We start from the raw sequence: 9636 nt of genomic DNA, 5'->3' as shown, positions 1-9636 counted from the left end.
GAGGAGAGGCCCAAGTGAAAGGGGGAGAGCCTGTAGGGCGGGCGGAGGGAGGAGCTGGAGGCGGGGCGCAGGCTGAAGGGCGGGACCAGCCGGGAGCTGTCAGGAGCCCCTAGTCCAGGCTTCTGGGCCCCAGACAAATGGACCTCTCGTTGTCGAAGCGCAAGGCTATTCTCGACATTTTGGGCATTTACACTCGGTAAGTCACTCGTGAAGCATTTTGCTGAGCGCCTAATTAGTGTCGGCAGCGTCCAAGGCTCTGGAAATGCCAAAACACACCTCCCCAACACTAGGAGAGCAACTCAAATAATCACAAACCAGTGAGCTAAATGCAATAATAAAAGTATTAAGACTGTGACGCCTAGCTTGGGCCCATCAGGAACCGTTTCAAAGAAAAACGATTCTCAAATGAACTCAGAGGAACTGCACGCTGTTTCGCACACCATGACCGTGGAGTAGAAAGAGGAGTTTGGAGCTTTACACGTCCCTCTGTTTTTTATTAGCTCTACCAGTAGTATGTAAAATGTAAATGGTAGTCAATGTTATGGATGGGGAGGAACAGAAAGGCAGGAGATGAGGTTGAGGAGGGGTACAAAGGTGGCATCAGAAATGTAGTCATATATGCAAATATACAGATGGGAAAGATCTGGAAGAACAGACATTAAAATGGTAACAAAATTTCTCACCTGTCACAGTGGCAAAATCCAAATATTGACAACTCACTTTGCTGGCTAGGAATTCTCAGAAATAACTGGTGAGCACACGGAATGGTGAAAGCCTATAGAAAGGAATTTGGCAATGCCTGCCTAAATGTTAAATGCATGTATTCTTTAACCTGGATATTCCACTTCTGGAAATGTACCCTAATGATAAGCTTGCACACATATAAAATGCTGTGAGCACAAGGTTAATAATTACAGCATTATGTGTAGTCACAATTATTGGATATAACTCAAACATTTATCTATAAGGGACTGTTTAAAACAATAGTAAGTTTGGGGCACGTGGGTGGCTCTGTCAGTTAAGCATCTGACTCTTGATCTCAGGATCATAAGTTCAAGTTCCACACTGGGCATGAAGCCTACTTTTCAAAAAATGGTAAATTCATATCATTATTAAAATTGTTTGGAGCACCTGAGTGGCTCAGTCAGTTGAGCGTCCGACTTCTGCTCATGATCTCACGGTTTGTGGGTTCGAGCCCCACGTCAGGCTCTGTGCTGACTGCCAGCTCGGAGCCTGGAGCCTATTTCAGGTTCTGTGTCTCCCTCTCTCTCTAACCCTCCCCTGCTCACGCTGTCTCTCTCTCTCATAGAAATAAATAAAAATATTTAAAAAAATAAAATAAAGAAAATATTTTTTAAAAATTAAAAAAAATATTTTCTATTGAAGTATAATTGACATATAGTATCCTATTAGTTTCAGGTGTGCATGATAGTGACTTGATATTTTTATATAATATGAAGAGATCTCATCTAATTACCATCTGTCGCTATACAAAGTTATTACAATATTATTGACTATATGCTCTAAGCAGTACATTACATCCCCATAACTTATTTATTTTATAATTGGAAGTTATACTTCTTTATATACTTTAAGTATATACTTAAGGATTTAAAAAATATTTATGTATGTATACACATATATATGAAAGTTTGTACTTCCTAATCCCTTTCACCTATTGTACCCACCACTCAATCCTTCTCCATCTGGTAACCATCAGTTGGTTTCCTGAATCTATGAGTCCATTTCTGTTGTGTTTTGTTTGTTTTCTTTTTTGATTCCACATATAAGTGAAATCAGACAGTATTTGTCTTTATCTGACTTATTTCATTTGGCATAATACTCTCTAAGTCCATCAATGTTATTACAAATGGCAAATTTTCATTCTTTTTTGTGGATGAGTAATATACCACATCTTTATCCATTCAGGAAAGAGAGAGACAGGTCCCAAAAGTGCAGTGATGAGAGAATTAAGAAGCAGGGAGCTAAGACTCTCCAGGAGTCGAAGCATCGGTCTTCGGGCTCAAGCCTCTTTCATCTTGCTACTTGTCTAATAACAGCAAGCACATACAACATAGTATTTGTCATCTTGACAGTCATGCACCTGCAGTGTATTCCATACTGGGTCATGAGTATATCTGGCGCCAGACAAAACATTCTTATCCCTGGCCTGGCGTCCATATGATGTCCTTCTGGAGAGAACGAGCAGTCCCAGAGGCTTTCCAACCTGGGAATGGAACTGCTTTCAGTTCCTTGCTGCTCTGTCCCTTTCCTTAGGGACATTTTTACAGTGCCTCCGGCATATTGTTCTGCAACACATTTATCTATGACACTTAAGCTACTTCCATATCTTAGCTATTGTAAATAATCCTGCAATGAATATAGGAGGGGTTTGTATAGCTCGCCCAATTGGTGTTTTGTTTTCTTTGGATAATATCTAGAAGTGGAATTGCTGGATCATATGGTAGTTCTATTTTTAGTTTTTGAGAACTCCACACTGTTTTCCACAGTGGCTGTGCCAATTAACATTCCTACCAACAGTGTATGCACATCCTAACCAACACGTATTATTTGTTGTTGTTGTTGTTGTTGTTTTTATAATAGCCAATCTGGCAAGTGTCAGTTGTATCTTATTATGGTTTTGGTTTTCACTTCCCTGATGATTAGAAATTTTGAACATCTTTTCATGTGCCTGTTGGCCATCTGTATGCCTTCTTTGAAGAAATTTCTATTCAAGTCTTCTGCTCATTTTTTAATCAGGTTATTTGGGGCTTTTTAAATATTAAGTTAGAGAAGTTCCTTATATGTTTTGGATATTAACCCCTAATCAGATGTATGACTTGCTAATCTATTCTCCCATTTAGCATGTTAACTTTTCATTTTGTTGATGGTTTCCTTCACTGTGCAAAAATTTTTTAGTTTAATGTAATCTCATTTACTTTAGTTTTGTTGCCCTTCTGCCTGAGGGCACAGGTCTAAAAAGTTATTGCTAAGACTGATGTCAAAGAGCTTACTGCCTATGGTTTCTTCTAGGAGTTTTATGGTCTTACATTCAAGTCTGTAATCCATTTTTATTTTATTTTTGTATATAATGTAAAATAGTAATCCAGTTTCATTCCTTTCCATGTAGCTGTCCAGTTTTCCCAGCACCACTTATTGAAGAGACTGTCTTTTCCCCATTGTATATTCTTGCCTCCTTTGTCATAGATTGACCATACATGCATATTGGTTTTTTTTTCTGGGCTCTCTATTCTATTCCATTGATCTGTGTTTGTTTTTGTGCCAGTACCAAACTGTTTTGATTATTACAGCATTGTAGTATAGTTTGAAATCAGGGAGTGTGATACCTCCAGCTTTGATCTTCTTTCTCAAGATTGTTTTAGCTATTTGGAGGTCTTTGTGGTTCCATACAAATTTTAGGATTCTTTGTTCTTCATTCAAAATGCTATTAGCATTTTGATGGTGGTTACATTGAATTTGTAGATTGCTTTGGGTAGTATGGACATTTTTTTCTTTTTTTCATGTTACTTTCAGTATAGCTAACATGCAGTGTTATATTAATTTCAAGTGTTCAATACAGCGAGTAAACAATTCCATACATTACCCAAAGCTCATCATGACAAGTATACTCCTTAATCCCCATCACCTGTTTCACCAATTCCCACCATCCCCCTCAACCTCCTCAGTAGTATGGGCATTTTAACAATATTAATCTTTCCAATCCACGAGCATGGAATATCTTTCCATTTGTGTTGTCTTCAATTTCTTTCATCAATGTTTTATATTTTCAAAGTACAAGTGTTTCATTTCTTTGATTAAATTTATTCCTAGGTATTTTACTCTTTTTAGTACAAATTTAAATGAGATTGTTTTCTTAATTTCTCTGATAGCTCATTATTAGGGTATACAAATGCAACCAAATTCTGTATGTAATTTTTGTATCCTGAGATTTTATTGAACTCATTTATTAGTTCTAATAGTTTTTTGGTGGAGTCTTTAGGGTTTTCTGTGTATAGTATCGTATCATCTGCAAATCATGAAGTTTTACTTCTTCCCTTCTAATTTCAATGCTTTCTGTTTCTTTTTATTTCCCAATTGTCATCGCTAAGACTTCCAATACCGTGTTGAATACAAGTGGTGAGAGCCGGCATCTCTGTCTTGTTCCTGATCTGAGAGAAAAAGCTTTTAGTTTTTCACCATTGAGTATGATGTTAGCTGTAAGTTTGCCATATGTGGCCTTTATTACATTGGGATACATTTCTTCTATACGCACTTTGCTTCTTCCATACCCATTATGTTGAGGTACATTTCTTGTATACCAACTTTATCATATGGATGTTTAATTTTGCCAAATGCTCTTTTTCTACATCTATTGAGATAATCATATGACTTTTATTCTTCATTTTCTTAATGTGGTGTATCATATTGATTGATTTGTAGATGTTGAATCATCCTTATATCCCTGGAATAAATCCCTCCTTGATTAAAAGGAGTGTATGCTCCTTTTAATGTGTTGTTGAATTCAGTTGAGGATTTTTGCATCTATGTTCATCAGGGATATTGGCCTCTAGTTCAGTTTTTTTGCATAGTGGCTTAGTATTTTGGTATCAGAGTAATGCTGGCATCATAAAATGAGTTTAGAAGCCTTGTTTCCTCTTTAATTTTTTTGGAGTAATTTGAGAAGAATAACTACTAACTGTTAATATTTAGCAGAATTCATCTGTGAAGCTGTTTGGTCCTGACTTTGGTTTTTCAGGAATTTTTAAATTCCTGCTTCAAAGTAATTACTTATAATTGGTCTATTTAGATTTTTTTATTTCTTCATGATTTAGTCTTGGGAGATTTAGTGTTTCTAAGAATTTGCCGTTTTTTCTTGATTGTTGAATTTGTTGGCATATAATTTTCATAGTAGTCTCTTGTAATTCTTCATATTTCTGTGGTGTCCATTACAGTTTCACCTCTTTCACTTCTGATTTTATTTATTTTGGTCCTCTCTCTTTTTTTTCTTAATGGGCCTGGCTAGAGTATTATCAATTTTGTTTATCTTTTCAAAGAATGAGGTTTTAGTTTCATTGCTCTCTTCTATTGCTTTTTAAAGCAGAGTGCCTGGGTGGCTCAGTTGGTTAAGCATCAGACTTCAGGTCAGGTCATGATCTCACATTTAGTACTAGCTCCACGTTGGGCTCTGTACTGACAGTTCAGAGCCTGGAGCCTGCTTCAGATTCTGTGTTTCCCCCTCTCTCTGCCTCTCTCTCTCAAAAATAAATAAACATTAAAAAAACTTAAAAATAAATAAAATCTCTATTTTATTTATTTCCGCTCTGATCATTATTATTTCCTTTATTCCACTAATTTTGGGCTTTGTTCTTTTTCAAGTTCCTTACGGTGTAAGTTTAGATTGTTTATTTGGGATTTTTCTTGTTTCTTGTGGTAGGTCTGTATTACTATGAACTTCCCTCTTAGAACTACTTTTACCGCGTCCCATATATTTTGGAAAGTTTTATTTCCATTTTCAATTGTCTCAAGGTATTTTTTGGTTTCTTCTTTCATTTATTTACTGACTCATTTGTTGTTTAGTAACGTTATTTAGTGCTCATGTGTTTGTGGTTTCCTCTTGTATCTGATTTCTAGTTTTATACCATTATGGTGGTTAAAAAAGATGTTTGATATTCCAGCAATTTTTTTAAGTTTATTTATTTATTTATTTTGAGAGAGACAGAGACAGTGCAAGTAGGGGGAGGAGTAGAGAAAGAGGGAGAGAGAGAATCCTAAGCAGGCTCCACACCGCCAGTCCAGAGCCCAACATGAGGCTCAAATTCAAGAACCCTGAGATCATGACCTGAGCCAAAACAAAGAGTCAGACACTTAACTGACTGAGCTACCCAGGTGCCTCACCTCTATTTTTTTTTAATTAAAAAATTTTTTTCTAACGTTTATTTATTTTTGAGAGAGAGAGCAAGTGGGGGAGGGACTCACAGGGAGGGAGACACAGAACCCAAAGCAGGCTCTGAGCTGTCAGCACAGAGCCCAAGGTGGGGCTTGAACTCACAAACTATGAGATCATGACCTGAGCTAAAACCAAGAGTTGGAGGCTTAACTGACTGAGCCACCCTGGTACTCCTTAAATATAATTTTTAAGACATTGAACATTGGGCAATGAAAGACCGTAATCACTGAGAGACAGGGGACAAACAAGATGAGCCCTGGGATTACCCCAACTTATTATAGGAGATAGCCTCCAGGCAATGAAGCTTAGAGGGGAAACCAGGCAGAGCCCAGGGGTCTTTTTGAGTTGAAGATATGGATCTAAGAACTTGGGAAGACCAATCATTAGGAGAAAAAACAACCCCAAAATGACATAGGTGACATAGGTGATAGAATTATTAGACAAGGGTACATAAAAAGAATTATTATAACTATTTCCTGCTGTAATTTGATGTGTGTTACTGTATGTGCAAGAAATAAGAGGAAATATTGAACATAGTAAGTAGGCACCTGGAACACAAAAATATAAAAATTAAATTAAACATCTAGGAATGAAAAAGATACTGAATGACATTAATAGCAGATGACATTGCAGAAGAAAAGATTACTGTGAATTTAAAGACATAACGGTAGAAACTCTCCAATATAAAACAGAGAAGAAAAGAAATTGAGCAACAAAAATTAACAAAGCATCAGGAAGTTGTGCAATTCCTGACCTAATATATGTGTAATTGGAGCTTCCAAAGGAGAGGACAGAAAGGGAGGGATGGGGGGCGCCTGGGTGGCTTATTCGGTTAAGCATCTGACTTCGGCTCAGGTCATGATCTCACCGGTTCGTGGGTTGGAGCCCCGTGTCAGGCTTTGTGCTGACAGCCAGCTCAGAGCCTGGAGCCTGTTTCAGATTCTGCGTCTCCCTCTCTCCCGCTCCTGTTCCTGCTCTCTGACCCTCCCTTGCTCATGCTATCTCTCTCTCAGAAGTAAATAAAACATGAAAAATTTTTTTAAAAGAAAGAAAAAAGAAAGGAAAGAACAGGAAAAAATATTTTCAGAAATAATGACCAGAAACTTTCCAAACTTTATGAAAACTGTAAACCCATAGATCTAAGAAGCTCAATGAATCCCAAGCACTGGAGACATGGAAAAAGCTACAGCAAGGCACAACATAATAAAATTGCTCAATATTAGCAATTTTAAAAAATCTTAAAATCACCCATAGAAGGAAAACATAGATACAGAGGAACAAAGATAAGGATGATACCTTGTGGGGAACAATAGAAGCCAAAAGATAGTAGAACAACATTTTTGAAGTATGTTTTTTTAATTGTCAACTGAAAATTCTTTATCCATTAAAAATTAAGAAACAAAGGCAAATTGTAGACATTTTAAGGCATACAATACCTGAAAGAATTCATCACAAGATCTACTAAAACAAATGATAACAACAACAAAAAAAAGTCCTTTGAGCAGAAGGAAGATATTCTCAGATGGATATCTAAATCTACACAAAAGAATGAAGAACACTGTGAAGGGCAACTACACAGGTAAATAAAAAGTTTTTATTATTCTTTAAATCTTTTAAAAAGATAGTCTACTGTTAAAGTGAAAATAGTAACAATGTATTGTGGGTTGCATAATATATATAGAAATAAAATGTATGTCAAAGAAAGTAGAATGTCCAGGAGGTGAAAAATGGGCATATAATGTTGTAATGGCCTAATACCATATGCACAGAGGTATATTATCACAATATTGTGATAAGTTAAAGATATACATATACTGGAAAACCTAAAAGAATCACTAAAACAACACAACAAAGAGTTATAGCTTAAAAATCAACAGAGGAGATAGAATAGAATAAAAGAATACTTATGGGGCATCTGGGTGGCTTAGCCAGTTAAGCGTCTGACCTCAGTTCAGATCATGATCTCACGGTTCATAGGTTCAAGCCCTGCATAGGGCTCTGTGCTGACAGCTTAGAGCCTGGAGCCTGCTTCAGATTCTGTGTCTCCCTCTCTCTCTTCCCCTCCCCTGCTTGCACTCTGTCTCTCTCTCTTTCTCTCTCAAAAATTAATAAACATCAAAAAAAAATTTTTTAATAATAAGAGAATACTCAATTATTCCAAAATAAGGGGGGATGGAGGGGGGAGAAAATAAAGAACAGATGAAACAAAGAGAAAGCAAATTGCAATATGATAGATTTAAAATCAATCATATTGGGGCTCCTGGGTAGCTTGGTCGATTGAACTTCCAACTCTTGGTTTCTGCTAGGGTCATAACCTCAAGGTTCATGAGTTCAAGCCCCACGTTGGGCTTCACGCTTGTAGTGAGGAGCCTGCGTGGGATTCTCTTTCTCACTCACTCTCTCTGTCCCTCCCCTGCTTGCATGCTCCTTCTCTATCTCAAAACAAACAAACAAACAAACAACCTTTAAAAAAATAAAATAAAGGGCACCTGAGTGGCTCAGTCAGTTGAGCGTCTGACTTGGGCTCAGGTCATGATCTTGCGGTTTGTGAATTCAAGTCGCACATTGGGCTTGCTGCTGCCAGCACAGAGCCTGCTTCAAATCCTTTGCACACCCTTCCGTCCCACCCCCACTCATGCTCTCTCTCTCTCTCTCTCTCAAGAATAAATTTTTTAAAACATTAAAAAAATAAAATGAATCATTCAATAATCACATTAAATGTAAATTGTACAACCTAGTTAAAGGCAGAGATTTTCAGAATAGCAAAAAGAAAAAAAAATGCAGCCATATCTTTATACAGAAACCCACTTTATGGATTTTTTTTACTTTTTTTAAAAGTAATTTTTTGCTGATTATATATTTATTTATTTTGAGAAAGAAAGAGAGAGCATGAACAGGGAAGGGGCAGAGGGAGAGGGACAGAGAGAAATTCCAAGCAGGCCCTACACCATCATCTCAGAGCCAGATGCGGGGCTCAGACTCACAAACCGTGAGATCACGACCTGAGCCAAAACCAACAGTCTGATGCTTAACCAGCTGAGCCACCCAGGTGCCCCTAGAGTCCCACTTTAAATAAAAAGACAGACAGATGGAAAATATAAGAATAGAAAAGATATACCATGCTCACACTAATCGAAAGAAAACTGAATTGACAAGGTAGATTTCAAAGCAAAGAAATAGAAGACACTTTCAAAGCAGGCACCAGGGATTTATAAAAAGTATAATTTTTCATGATAAAGAGGTGAATTCATCAAGAGGACATAATAATCCTAACATCTGTGCACCATTTAGAGAGCTTTAGGATGAGTGGAGCACAGCCTGACAGAACTACAACTTAACAATTATATTTGGAGGTTTCAAATCCTTCTTTCAATAACTGAAAGAACTATTAGAAAATCAGCAAGTATACAGAAGATTTGAACAACATGATTAACCAATTTAACCTATTTGGCATTTATAGAAAATAACCCCCAACAACAGCAGAACACATATTATTGTGAAGTGCACATGGAGCATTTAAGTTAAACCATATTCTCAGCCAAAACAAAAACAAAAACAAAAACAAAAAACACCTTAAAAGGAATCAAGCTATACAAAGTGTATTCTCTGACCACAATGGAATTAACTTGGGAATCAATCTCAGGAAATGTATCTGGAAGATATATGAGAAAAATACTTGGAAAGTTAAT

At 36.9% G+C, this 9636-nt stretch overlaps 1 protein-coding gene across 1 annotated transcript in view; it reads left to right on the top strand.

Moving 5' to 3' along the window:
• The first annotated feature begins 156 nt into the window (after positions 1-156).
• Positions 157-9636, top strand: part of PRELID3A (PRELI domain containing 3A) — a 44222-nt gene continuing 34742 nt past the window's right edge. Inside the window, exon 1 of the mRNA XM_077778261.1 lies at positions 157-196. The gene's annotated coding sequence lies outside the window, so the exon portion shown is untranslated. The remainder of the gene's footprint in view (positions 197-9636) is intronic.

The sequence above is a fragment of the Crocuta crocuta genome, unplaced genomic scaffold, assembly GCF_008692635.1.
Source record: "Crocuta crocuta isolate KB4526 unplaced genomic scaffold, BGI_CrCroc_1.0 scaffold26, whole genome shotgun sequence".
Taxonomy (NCBI): domain Eukaryota; kingdom Metazoa; phylum Chordata; class Mammalia; order Carnivora; family Hyaenidae; genus Crocuta; species Crocuta crocuta.
Note: the sequence above shows the minus strand (reverse complement) of the source record. Positions and strands in the feature narration are given on the sequence as shown.